A 14,485-nucleotide genomic window follows, 5' to 3' on the forward strand; every position below is an offset into this window, starting at 1 on the left:
TCCCTACAGGAGGCCCCCAAGGAGATGATCAAGCTGGCTTCCAGACCAGAGGATGTTCCCTGGTGACGACAGAAGAGGATCCCGTCGACCAGAGGAAGAGACGACGATCGCTATCATCAGGACGGACGACCCATCTGCCGCCGCTGCAACCAGGCAGGCCACATTGCAAGGTACTGTCATTTAATATCCAGGAGTAGGACGACCAGGCCCAAACAATTGGTGAGCCAAATACATTGGAGGACGACCTGTTCTCCCCATTGTGATCGACGGCATGAACGCTTTGTTGGACACTCGTTCTCAGGTGACAGCTATGCCTTACATTCTATATAAACCTTATTGGGCTGACACAGACATTACCCGTGGTCCTGATGATGATTTCACCATAGTTGCCAGTAACGGTCAGCCATTACCACAAGTGGGATACAAAGAGGTCACCATTAAAGTGGGACGGGTAGAGTTAAAGTCCCAAGGGATTGTGATTGTTGATATTGATCGACGTGAATGTAACCCCATGCTGACCATTGGCACTAATGTTATTGAAAATTGTCTGTCCGAGATTATTGTCTTGTTACAGCAGGTGGCCGAAACAGCTGGTTCCAGTGAACAGAGAGTCCTACAGAAAGAAATCAGGGCTCTGGTACAAAGACAACAGGTAGAACTGTCTGGTGGAGAAATTGGCAGAGTCACAGTGAGTGATCCAATCCCCATTGCAATACTACCGCCCAGAAGTGAAATGTTGATATGGTGTCGGGCATCAATAGGTATCAAGAGGTAAAGACTACCAGGCACTAGTAAAACCTGTGTATTCTGATAGTAGGTCTACGATCCTGACAGCCAGAGGGGTAGTTGAAGTCCGCAAGGGGAGGGTTCCAGTACGTGTTCTCAACTGTGGAGAGAAGGAAGTTCACTTAACCAGATATGCCACAATTGCCAAACTGTTTACTGTCAACAACAATGTAATACAGGCGGCAGAACCCTTGGTCCCGTCCACCCAGGTGGAGGACAATGACTCTGCAGGTCGAATGGAAGATTGGTGTCAAAAATTGCATGTGGGCACTGACTCTACACCTGCACACCAGAAGCAAGGGGCTTACAGGGTGGTTCAAGAGTATGAACGAGTCTTCAGTAAACACCCACTAGACTTCGGGAAGGTAAAAGGGGTACAACATCACATCCCCACGGGTAGTCATCCACCCATCAAGGAGAGATACCGGCCTGTACCTCCAGCTCATTACCAGTGTACCAAAAGTATGTTGCAAGAGATGAAGGAGGCTGGGATAATCAGAGATAGTTGTAGCCCCTGGGCAGCTCCATTAGTCCTCATCATAAAGAAAGACAGCACCATGAGGATGCGTGTTGATTATAGGCAGATAAACCGCATTACCCACAAGGATGCATACCCATTGCCCAGAATAGAGGAGTCATTAGCTGCTTTAAAATCTGCTAACTACTTCTCTACCTTGGATCTCACCAGTGGGTAATGGCAGGTTCCTGTAGCAGAGGCGGACAAGGAGGAGACAGTCTTCACAACATCGATGGGTCTCTCCGAGTTCAATTACATGCCGTTTGGACTGTGCAATGCCCCAGGAACGTTTCAGAGGATGATGGAATGCTGTCTCGGACACAAGAACTTCAAAACTGTCTTGTTGTACCTGGATGACGTCATTGTCTTCTCCAAGACATATGAGGATCATCTGAAGCACCTGGCCGAGGTGTATGAAGCCCTGTCCAATTTTGGCTTGAAGGTAAAACCCTCAAAATGTCATCTGTTGAAATCCAAAGTGCAATACCTGGGCCATGTGGAGAGCTCAGAAGGAGTGGCCCCAGATCCAAGACAAGGTCACCGTCATCAAGAACTGGCCAAAACCCAGTAACCTCCATGAAATCCGACAGTTCCTCGGGTTGGTAGGCTATTACCGAAGATTTATGAAAGACTTCACTAAGATAGCTGCACCACTGCAAGACCTGTTAGTAGGCCAATCCAAGAAAACCAAGGGTAAGAATACCCCATTTGACTGGGACGATGGGCTGGAGAAACTGGAGAGATCCTTCACTCGATTGAATTTGGCTCTCACGGGAGAAGAAGTACTGGCCTACCCAGAATACGATCAACCATTTGTGCTGTGCACTGATGCCAGCAATGTGGGATTGGGAGCAGTACTGTCCCAAGTACAAAAAGGCAAAAAGAGAGTAATTGCATACGCCAGCAGGAAGCTGCACCCCACAGAAAGGAACCCTGAAAATTACAGCTCCATTAAGCTGGAATTCCTTGTAATCGTCTGGGCAGTGACAGAGAGATTTAAACATTATCTAGCCTCTGCAAAACTTAGTCTACACGGATAACAACCCGTTGACCCACTTAGAGACCGCAAAACTCAGTGCTCTTGAGCAGCGATGGATGGCTCGGTTGTCCAATTACGACTTCACCATCAAATACCGTGCAGGTCACAAGAATGCCAACGCAGATGCATTGTCCAGAATGCTCAACCTACCAGACGTGGGAGAGGATGCAGAAGAACTTCAAGAAGTAGAGCTGCCAGCGTTCCATCGCCCTGGACCGACTCGATACCCTCATTACATGAGAAACAGACGGAAAAACAAACACGAAGCCACGCTGAATCCGTTGCCCCATCATGGATGTGCAGAAACGCAGGATTGCGACCCCGCAATCTGTCTGGTGAAAGAACTGCTGACACAGGCAGACTCGCACCCTGGTCCAGATGATGCACAAGAGACCCAGCGACTCTGGAAAGAAAAAGGCAAACTATTCATCTACGATGGTAAGCTGTGCAGAAGAAACATTGATCCATGCACACATGAGCTAGTCTGGCAGATAGTGGTACCAAGATGAGATGCGCCCATGGTTCTAGAAGCGCACCATGACGGAGCAAGACACTTTGGATGGAAGAAATTGGAGATCCTGTTACGTGGAAGATTCTACTGGCCTGGCATGAGGAAAACAAATCGAAAAGTGGTGTCGTGAGTGTGGCCCATGTAGTCTGCGCAGAAAGGACCGTGACAGCCAAAGGGCTCCCCTGCAGTAACGGATTAGATGCTCTGCAATAGAGCTGTGTCACTCGCACACATTAATGGAATAGATGCTCTGCAATAGAGCTGTGTCACTTGCACACAGTAACGGATTAGATGCTCTGCAATAGAGCTGTGTCACTTGCATACAGTAACGGATTAGATGCTCTGCAATAGAGCTGTGTCACTTGCATACAGTAACGGAATAGATGCTCTGCAATAGTGCTGTGTCACTCGCACACAGAAACGGAATAGGAATGACTCTAGATATAATCCCTGTTAACCTCACAGGGTAACGAAGCACGCTCACGACGTAAGAAGCAAACAGTGGTCACACAGTCAGCAAAAGCAGTCAACCTGTAAAGAAAGAAAATCGGAGAGCACCACCAGCGGGCAGGGGACCAATCATATCCCATAGGGTAAGTATAACCAGGGGTGCAACTCAATGCACAACAAAAAGTATTGTATCAAAAAGACGAAGAAGAACCATGCATATAGAGTGCACTCCCAAAATATGATGAAATTACATAATAATAAGTACCAAATTTATTGAAAGACAGAAATCACAATAAAAACATTAACCCCTTAAGCCCCGAGGGTGGTTTGCACGTTAATGACCGGGCCAATTTTTACAATTCTGACCACTGTCCTTTTATGAGGTTATAACTCTGGAACACTTCAACGGATCTTGGTGATTCTGACACTGTTTTCTCGTGACATATTGTACTTCATGATAGTGGTACAATTTATTCGATATAACTTGCGTTTATTTGTGAAAAAAATGGAAATTTGGCGAAAAGTTTGAAAATTTCGCAATTTTCCAACTTTGAATTTTTATGCCCTTAAATCACAGAGATATGTCATGCAAAATACTTAGTAAATAACATTTCCCACATGTCTACTTTACATCAGCACAATTTTAGAACCAAAATTTGTTTTTGTTAGGGAGTTATAAGGGTTAAAAGTTGACCAGCAATTTCTCATTTTTACAACACCATTTTTTTTTAGGGACCACATCTCATTTGAAGTCATTTTGAGGGGTCTATATGATAGAAAATACCCAAGTGTGACACCATTCTAAAAACTGCACCCCTCACGGTGCTCAAAACCACATTCAAGAAGTTTATTAACCCTTCAGGTGTTTCACAGGAATTTTTGGAATGTTTAAATAAAAATGAACATTTAACTTTTTTTCACACAAAATTTATTTCAGCTCCAATTTGTTTTATTTTACCAAGGGTAACAGGAGAAAATGGACCCCAAAGGTTGTTGGACAATTTGTCCTGAGTACGCTGATACCCCATATGTGGGGGTAAACCACTGTTTGGGCGCATGGCAGAGCTCGGAAGGAAAGGAGCGCCATTTTACTTTTCAATGCAAAATTGCCTGGAATTGAGATGGGACGCCATGTTGCGATTGGAGAGCCCCTGATGTGCCTAAACATTGAAAACCCCCACAAGTGACACCATTTTGGAAAGTAGACCCCATAAGGAACTATCTAGATGTGTGGTGAGCACTTTGACGCAACAAGTGCTTCACAGAAGTTTATAATGCAGAGCCGTAAAAATAAAAAATCATATTTTTTCACAAAAATGATCTTTTCGCCCCCAATTTTTTATTTTCCCAAGGGTAAGAGAAGAAATTGGACCCCAAAAGTTGTTGTGCAATTTGTCCTGAGTATGCTGATACCCTATATGTGGGGTAAACGACTGTTTGGGCGCATGGCAGAGCTCGGAAGGGAAGGAGCGCCGTTTGACTTTTCAATGCAAAATTGACTGGAATTGAGATGGGACACCATGTCGCGTTTGGAGAGCCCCTGATGTGCCTAAACATTAAAACCCCCCACTAGTGACACCATTTTGGAAAGTAGACCCCCTAAGGAACTTATCTAGATGTGTTTTGAGAGCTTTGAACCTCCAAGTGTTTCACTACAGTTTATAACGCAGAGTCGTTAAAATAAAAAATATTTTTTTTCCACAAAAATTGTTTATTAGCCCTCAGTTTTGTAATTTCCCAAGGGTAACAGGAGAAAATGGACCCCAAAAGTTGTTGTCCAATTTGTCCTGAGTACGCTGATACCCCGTATGTGGGGGGTAACCACTGTTTGGGCGCATGGCAGAACTCGGAAGGGAAGGAGCGCCATTTGGAATGCAGACTTAGATGGATTGGTCTGCAGGCGTCACGTTGCATTTGCAGAGCCCCTGATGTACCCAAACAGTACAAACCCCCCACAAGTGACCCCATATTGGAAACTAGACCTCCCAAGGAACTTATCTAGATGTGTTGTGAGAACTTTGAACCCCCAAATGTTTCACTACAGTTTACAGCGCAGAGCGGTGAAAATAAAAAATCTTTTTTTCCCACAAAAAGGATTTTTAGCCCCCCAAATTTTTATTTTCTCAAGGATAACAAGAGAACTTGGACCCCAAAAGTTGTTGTCCAATTTGTCCCGAGTACGCTGATACCCCTTATGTTTGGGTAAACCCCTGTTTGGGTGCACGGGAGAGCTTGGAAGGGAAGGAGCATTGTTTTACTTTTTCAATGCAGAATTGGCTGGAATTGAGATCGGACGCCATGTCGCGTTTGGAGAGCCCCTGATGTGCCTGAACAGTGGAAACTCCCCAATTCTACCTGAAACCCTAAATCAAACACACCCCTAACCCTAATCCCAACGGTAACCCTAACCACACCTTTAACCCTGACACACCCCTAACTCTAATCCCAACCCTAATCCCAACTGTAAATGTAATCCAAACCCTAACCCTAACTTTAGCCCCAACCCTAATCCTAACTTTAGCCCCAACCCTAACCCTAACTTTAGCCCCAACCCTAACCCTAACTTTAGCTCCAACCCTAGCCGTAACCTTAGCCTTAACCCTAGCCCTAACCCTAACCCTAGCCCTAACCCTAACCCTAGCCCTAACCCTAGCCCTAACCCTAGCCCTAACCCTAACCCTAGCCCTAACCCTAATCCTAATGGGAAAATGGAAATAAATACATTTTTTTAATTTTATTATTTTTCCCTAACTAAGGGGGTGATGAAGGGGGGTTTGATTTACTTTTATAGCGTTTTTTCTCTCGGATTTTTATGATTGGCAGCTGTCAGACACTAAAAGACGCTTTTTTATAGCAAAAAAGTTTTTGCATCTCCACATTTTGAGAGCTATAATTTTTCCATATTTCAGTCCACAGAGTCATGAGAGGTCTTGTTTTTTGCGGGACGAGTTGACGTTTTTATTGGTAACATTTTCGGACACGTGACCGTTTTTTATCACTTTTTATTCTGATTTTTGTGAGGCAGAATGACCAAAAACCAGCTATTCATGAATTTCTTTTTGGGGAGGCGTTTATACCGTTCCACGTTTGGTAAAATGGATAAAGCAGTTTTATTCGTTGGGTCAGTACGATTACAGTGATATCTCATTTATATCATTTTTTTATGTTTTTGCGCTTTTATACGATAAAAGCTATTTTATAGAAAAAATAATTATTTTGGCATCGCTTTATTCTGAGGACTATAACTTTTTTATTTCTTTGCTTATGATGCTGTTTGGCAGCTCGTTTTTTGCGGGACAAGATGACATTTTCAGCGGTACCATGGTTATTTATATCTGTCTTTTTGATCGCGTGTTATTCCACTTTTTGTTCGGTGGTATGATAATAAAGCGTTGTTTTTTGGCTCGTTTTTTTTTTTTCTTTCGGTGTTCACTGAAGGGGTTAACTAGTGGGACAGTTTTATAGGTTGGGTCGTTACAGATGCAGCGATACTAAATATGTGTACTTTTATTGTTTTTTTTTTATTTAGATAAAGAAATGTATTTATGGGAATCATTTTTTTTTTTTTTTTTTACACATGTGGATTTTTTTTTTTTTTACTTTTTTACTTTGTCCCAGGGGGGGACATCACAAATCGCTGATCTGACAGTTTGCACAGCACTCTGTCAGATCGGCGATCTGTCTTAGAGCGCTGCAGGCTTACCAGAGCCTGCTCTGCACCCGGAAGTAATCCCTGCAGGACCCGGATGCAGCCCCGCGGCCATTTTGGATCCGGGGCCTGCAGGGATAGGAGGTAAGAGACCCTCGCAGCAACGCGATCACATCACGTTGCCCCGGGGGTCTCAGGGAAGCCCGCAGGGAGCCCCCTCCCTGCACGATGCTTCCTTATACCGCCAGAACACTGCGATCATGTTTGATCGCAGTGTGCCGGGGGTTAATGTGCCGGGGGCGGTCCATGACCGCTCCTGGCACATAGTGCCGGATGTCAGCTGTGATAATCAGCTGACACCTGGCCGCGATCGGCCGCGCTCCCCCCGTGAGCGCTGCCGATCGCGCTGGACGTACTATCCTGTCACTGGGAATTAAGTCCCAGGTCACCTTGACGGGATAGTACGTCCAATGGGATTAAGGGGTTAAAAAACAAACCACATCACTACTGGTCCTTTAACATAGCAGTATATGAAGATGACCAAAAGGCACAAAAATGTGCCTGGGATGGCACCACACATATATACAGAGAATGGCTTATAATGTATAAATAAACAGAGTTAAGCAATAGGTATAATCTGGGTGTCCCCAGCAAACAAAATGGTGGAAAAAAATGCCCCTATATAAATGAGGAAACTGATATCATCCTGAGGGCCCCAGTAAGCCTAAGGCTGGGGTCACACTAGCGTGTTTTACGGATGTATGAGCCCTGAAAATATGTCCAGAAAATACGCATTGCACACGGCCCAATGATTCTCTATGGGGCAGCTCCTATCTGCCGTATATTACGCATCCGTAATATACGGTATGTTACGGGCATAGAAAATCGCAGCCAGCGTATTGCGCAAAAAATACGCCAATGAAAGTCTATGGGAGCGAGAAAATTACAAATTACACGCGGACCAACAGTGTGACTTGTGTAAAATACGCAAGATCCAGCAGGTGACAGGAAATGTGTGAAGCCCTCAATTAGGAAGCTCAGACATGCTAATTGGCTGAAAAAGCCAGACAGACATCCCGGAAGTCTGCCGCACGCCTCCATGGAGTCACAAGCAGCATGGCATCCATTATTAATGTGGATATGCTCCTCATCCTTGTCCAAGAAAGGCCAGAAATCTGGGACCAGCGGGATCCAAACTATTCCAACCAGGCCAGGAAAGAGGCAGCTTGGCGGGCCATCTGTGGGATCCTATTCCCAGATTTTGAGCAACGAACAAGTGCGGTGCAGACACAACTTTGTAAGTACACTCATGTTTTGTCCGAAATAAACCTAGAAAAATGTTTTACCTACAGGATTTCACGCAGATTTTGTTTTTGCTTAGTCTGTTTTTTTTGTTTGTTTTTTTAAACTAAAAAGATGGTGGACATGAGAAAGGGTTTACATACAGAGATAGAGATGTTGCTTACGGTAATATTTTTGTGAACGCCAGACTCGTACAGAGGGGAGTGGACCCTGTCCTTGTGGGGGTTACACTTTATTGTGTATCTTTTTTTTTTTAATTTTTAATAACCAACTTCATTTAAAAAATGTTTTGAGTATCCACGTTTAAATATGATCAATCAATAACAACTTTTGTAAGCAATGTGCAGAATGACCTTATAGAATTTTGGATTCTATGTCATTGCAGTGGATGATGTTATGAGACGATGGCGCAGCATCAGGGACCAATATCGGAGGGAGCAGAAGCAGAGGTCCAGGAGTGGGTCAGCAGCTCAACAAAAAAAAAGAAAATACCGTATATACTCGAGTATAAGCCGAGATTTTCAGCCCAAATTTTTGGGCTGAAAGTGCCCCTCTCGGCTTACACTCGAGTCACGGTCTGTGGCAGGGTCGGCGGGTGAGGGGGAGAGGGCGCTGAGGCATACTTACCTAGTCCCGGCGATCCTGACGCTCCCCCTGCCCGTCACACTGTCTCCGGGTGCCGCAGCTCTTCCCCTGTACAGCGGTCACGTGGGACCGCTCATTAGAGAAATGAATATTCATTTCTCTAATCAGCGGTGCCAGTGACCGCTGATAGAGGAAGAGGCTGCGGCACCTGGAGACCAGCTGTCCGGGGGAAGGAGCGGGACGCCGGGAGCAGGTAAGTATCGCATATTTACCTGTCCACGTTCCACAAGCCGGGCGCCGCGCCATCTTCCCGGTGTCTCTCCGCTCTGACTGTGCAGGTCAGAGGGCGCGATGACGCATATAGTGTGCGCGGCGCCCTCTGCCTGATCAGTCAGTGCGGAGAGACGCCGGGACGGGACGCTGAGGAGCTGCAAGCAAGAGAGGTGAGTATGTGTTTTGTTTTTTTTATTGCAGCAGCAGCAGCAGCGTTATATATGGCACAGATTGTTGTGGAGCATCTATGGGGCCAAACTGAACGCTGCAGAGCATTCCATATGGGGCAGCTTTATAATGAGCATCTATGGGGCCAAACTGAACGCTGCAGAGCATATAGGGCACAGCTATATAATGAGCATCTATGGGGCCAAACTGAACGGTGCAGAGCATATAGGGCACAGCTTTATAAGGAGCATCTATGGGGCCAAACTGAACAGTGCAGAGCATATAGGGCACAGCTTTATAATGAGCATCTATGGGGCCAAACTGAACAGTGCAGAGCATATAGGGCACAGCTTTATAATGAGCATCTATGGGGCCAAACTGAATAGTGCAGAGCATATAGGGCACAGCTTTATATGGAGCATCTATAGGGCCATAATGAACGGTGCAGAGCATTGTATATGGGGCACAGCTTTATATGGAGCATCTATGGGGCCATAATGAACGGTGCAGAGCATTCTATATGGCTCAGCTATATATGGATAATATATGGGGCAATAATCAATGGTATGGAGCATTATATATGGCACAGCTTTATATGGAGCATCTATGGGGCAATAATGAATGGTATGGAGCATCTATTTTTATTTTTGAAATTCACCGGTAGCTGCTGCATTTTCCACCCTAGGCTTATACTCGAGTCAATAAGTTTTCCCAGTTTTTTGTGGCAAAATTAGGGGGGTCGGCTTATACTCGGGTCGGCTTATACTCGAGTATATACGGTATATCTATTATGATCGCCTCTCCTTTTTGGATCCCAGTATGGATCTAAGACCGTAAGTAAAAACCTCACAACACAATACACATATGTAATCAATTGACTAAACTCTTAATTCTGGGTATTAATTTGTGTAATTTTATAACAGAACACAGTCCAACCTCACTGAGAGGGAGACCGGGTCAGACTCGGAGGTTGTAAATGATCCGGTTGGTGTAGAAGAAGAGGTGGCAGGCCCATCTTTGGCCTCTTCAAGCTCCATCCATCCTGGACCATCTTCTTCACCATCCCAAGAACCAGCCCCAACTGGAGAAGATGCAGCACCACCCACAGCAGCACCAGATCCTGGAAGCCAGGAAGATCATGGACACAGCAGCAGCCTTACTGTCCCACTGGTGTCCTCCCCACAGGCTGCTGGGCCTTTACGCAGAGGCCGCAGAAGGAGAGAGCTGCAAGACAGTAGGAGGAATGTTGACGCTGGAGTGCTTAATTATTTGGCCAGGGCAGCCCAGGATGATGGTGAGGAGGCCTTTGCTCACAGCCTGGCCCGGTACCTCCGTCCCCTTCCCCGTGAGGTGAGGCTACGTGTGAGAGGGTGTATTCAAATCCTGATTGATTTATGCACCTTCCCAAATGATCCCTATGAGGTGTTCGAATTTATTGAGAGAAGGCAGCTGTCACCACATAACCTCATGCGCCTTCCACGAACTCAACAGGTGCATGGTCAACCAGGATTTGAAGCACCTCCTCCACGTGTGCCTACACCTCAACCCCTTCCCACCCAAAACCCACCAAGGCCAGCACCGTACCATATGGCAGCCTACAACCAACCTTCCCAATATGGCCACTTGTCCAGACCCAGTGCTGGAGGCTGGTCCCAACCTGGGTTTGGACGACTTGGCCGTATTGGGGGAGGGTATGAGTCACAGCCCTATTTTCACCATCAAGAGGCACAAAATCAATACCCATATGGCCAATCCGAGCAAGGCCATTATTTTGAGCAGTCCCACACATCAGCCACACATGGCGAAGGACAATTGGCCCAACAAAGGCCACCTGACCAAGAAACCCAGCTGCCGCCTTCACCTCCACCAACTTATCACAATCTGTGATTTTTTGGTTTGTAGCTAAATTGTTTTTTTTATTTAAAAAAAAAGGTTCTTGTGCTTTGTTTGCATATGTTTTGTTATTATTTTGCCCCCCAAAAAAATTGGGTTAAGTTTATTTGCAAAAAAAAACATGAAAAAAATGTTATTTGGCTTTTGCAAAAAAAAATAAATGGTTCTTTAAGTAAAAATTATATTAGAAAGCCAACATTTTATGGTTTGGACAATCATTATTAAAGCTGAGTCAATTACTATGTTCCTAAACCTCAGAAAATGCAAAAAAAAAAAACAACAACACTGTTACGTTTGTAAGTAAAATTTAACATGAAGAAACATATACAACAAGAAACACATTACAACATAGAAACAGCATTTTCTTGCCAGAGAGTACCTCCCTCAGGAGAAACAAAATAATTGGTAAAAATATCACACACTTTTAAGCCAGACAGGGGACGCCGCGGAGGAGGGCCATGTGGTGTAGGCCTATGAACATTGTTCAACATGCCTTCAACACTATCAGCTGAGGAGCACTCATGAAGTCTTGTGAAGTTGTGTAAAACAACACAAGCTTTGATTACTTCATTAACATTAGTCTCACTCAGCTGAATGGCAGACTGTAGGACCCGCCATTTGGCACACAGAATTCCAAATGCGCACTCCACCAGTCGCCACGCACGTGAAAGCCTCAAATTAAACACCCGGCGCCAGTGGTCCAGATTGCGACGGGGATAAGGCCTCATGACATGCCTTGTCAACTGGAAGGCCTCATGTGCCACAAGGACATATGGCACTGCTTCAGCATTGGAGCCTGGGAGTTGTTGTGGTGGTGGTAGGTCCAACTGGTTTTCACACAGCCGCCGACCCATAATGGACAAATTGAAGACTCTAGAGTCTCCAGTTCGACCATAGGCACCAATATCTACAATTATAAACCTGTTGTGACTGTAAACTACAGCAAACAGAACTACAGAGAAAAACTGCTTATAATTGTAGAATTGGGATCCAGAGTTCGGCGGCTTACGCACCCTGATATGTTTCCCATCAAGGGCTCCAATACAGTGGGGAAAATCACAATTGTCCTTAAATCCACAGGATATTTTAAGCCAATCCTCCATTTTGGGCTCTGGCATCACAACTTGGTGTAGTCTGGACCAAATTTCCATACACGTGGACCTCCCAATAAGAAACTCCACATGGAGTCCGGCATAAGACAAGCCAGTTGACAGGAACCTGAAAGAACAATGAAAATCTATAATTAGCAATGTACTAATGATTGTGTGAAATCATATGTTAATTAAACAATTAGTAATGTGGGTATTTACTAAGGGTCATTAACAGTGTTTCTTTAAAAATATACCGTGACTACATAAATTTGGCTTAACAAATATTGTTTTTATTTTATTTTGCTAGACTTAAAAAATCTATTTTGTGTAACAACAACTAAAGTTTTATGAAACGGGTAAAAAAGGCCTTTTTGTAACACATCATCAACATACAGTATGTGAGGATGGTGAGTACATACCGTAAAGTAAGTAGACGCTCCTCTGCGGATATAGCTTTACGCATCCTGGTATCCTGGTAGGTAATGCCTGGTCATACTGTCTCCAACAAGATGTCAAAGGTGGGTATGGTCATGCAACAGTACTGGTAGAATTTGGAGGGATGTGCCCGCAGTGATGCATAGAGCCTGTGGAAGTGGCCTTTAGTGAGGCGTTGCTGCAAAAGTGGATGCACCCACAATCTTCTCCTCCTTCGCGGATCTACTATCACGGGGTATGGCTGGCCAAAGCGACGTGACAACACCCAGATAAATAACACCCGCTCAGTTGGTGTGAAATGCAGGAGGTCAGACATGTTGCCAAAGTACCACCAACACTACAATAGAAGCACAGCAGCAAAATGGCATGATGGGAGGTTACACCTGTTGTAGAGCCCTTAAATAGGGTAGTTGATGATTATTTAAATTAATTTCAGGCCAGAAAACCATTAAATGTCCATTTTGTAAGGTTGCGTGAAAAAAACGCATTACGGATGGCATACGGATTACATACGGAGGTTTACATGCGCAAAATACGCTGCCACACCCTGCCTACGGATGACATACGGATCACTATTTTGGGAACATTTCTGCGTATTACGCATGTAAAATACGGACCGTATTTCCCTACGCTGAGTGTGACCCCGGCCTAACAGATAACAGCTGGAGACCAGTATAAGCCTCCCAGAAAATGATAAAGAGGGCAACCTTATGCCTAAAGATTGAGCAAAAAGGCTTAAAGAGTTAAATGACAATATAGGCCTAATCAGTAATACAGAGAGACTACAATAAACATACCATTATAGTAAGAAGGTATAGGAGAAAAAAAAAAAAACCTATGCCAGAGAATTAAGCCAAGAGGCTGCATAAAGTGATAATATCACCATATGGGACAGTCCAAAGTGTGGCGTCGGTAGTCTAGAAGTCAAGGGAAAAATGGTCCCGGGACCACAGTAGTGTGGGGGGAGCCCCACGCATATCGCTGCAGGGTGCAGCTTCGTCAGGGGAAGTGTGAGGGAAGGGGTCAGAGAATCTTAAATAGCGGTCAGTTAATTAAACACAATAGGTAAAAGGTGTGTGGTACCAGGAAAAAAAAAAAAAAGGATATACACAAAACCATACCGCAGCTATTATTTAGCGGCGTTATTTAGAGAAAACCCTGACCAAGGCAGTAAGGATGTCCAGTTGTCATGCCTGGCAGAGACAAAATGTCAGAGGTACGTGACCAGAGTCTGATTGGCCCTCTCCACCAGCCCATTTGTCTCGGGATGATACGCAGTAGAGAGATTGAGCTTAATACTGAGCTACCGACAAAGCTCTCTCCAGAACCAACGATGCGAACTGGAGACCCCGGTCACTGACAATCTTGTCATGCATTCCGTGAAGGCGGAAAATATGCTTCACGAAAAGTACTGCCAAGCCCGTGCCGACGGTACACACGGAAGGGGGACCAGATGTACCATCTTGGAGAAATGGTCGGTGACTACCCAAATGACTGTATTGTTATGATACTTGGGCAGGTCCACAATAAAGTCCATCCCAACCATCTCCAAGAGCCTATCTAACAGCGGCAAGGGATGAAGCAAGCCCGCAAGTCTCATCCGGGAAGGCCGATTCCTGGCACAAGAAAAACAAGTTTGAACGTAGTCCCTCATGTCATGCGCCATCAGCGGCCACCAATAAGACCTCGCCAAAAGCTGAAATGCCCACCTAACTTAGAAGTGTGAGCCCAAGAGAGAACCACCGGCCACAGGTTAGCTGGTACAAAAGATTTGCCCGGAGCCACC

Source organism: Ranitomeya variabilis, chromosome 1, assembly GCF_051348905.1.
Source record: "Ranitomeya variabilis isolate aRanVar5 chromosome 1, aRanVar5.hap1, whole genome shotgun sequence".
Taxonomy (NCBI): Eukaryota; Metazoa; Chordata; class Amphibia; order Anura; family Dendrobatidae; genus Ranitomeya; species Ranitomeya variabilis.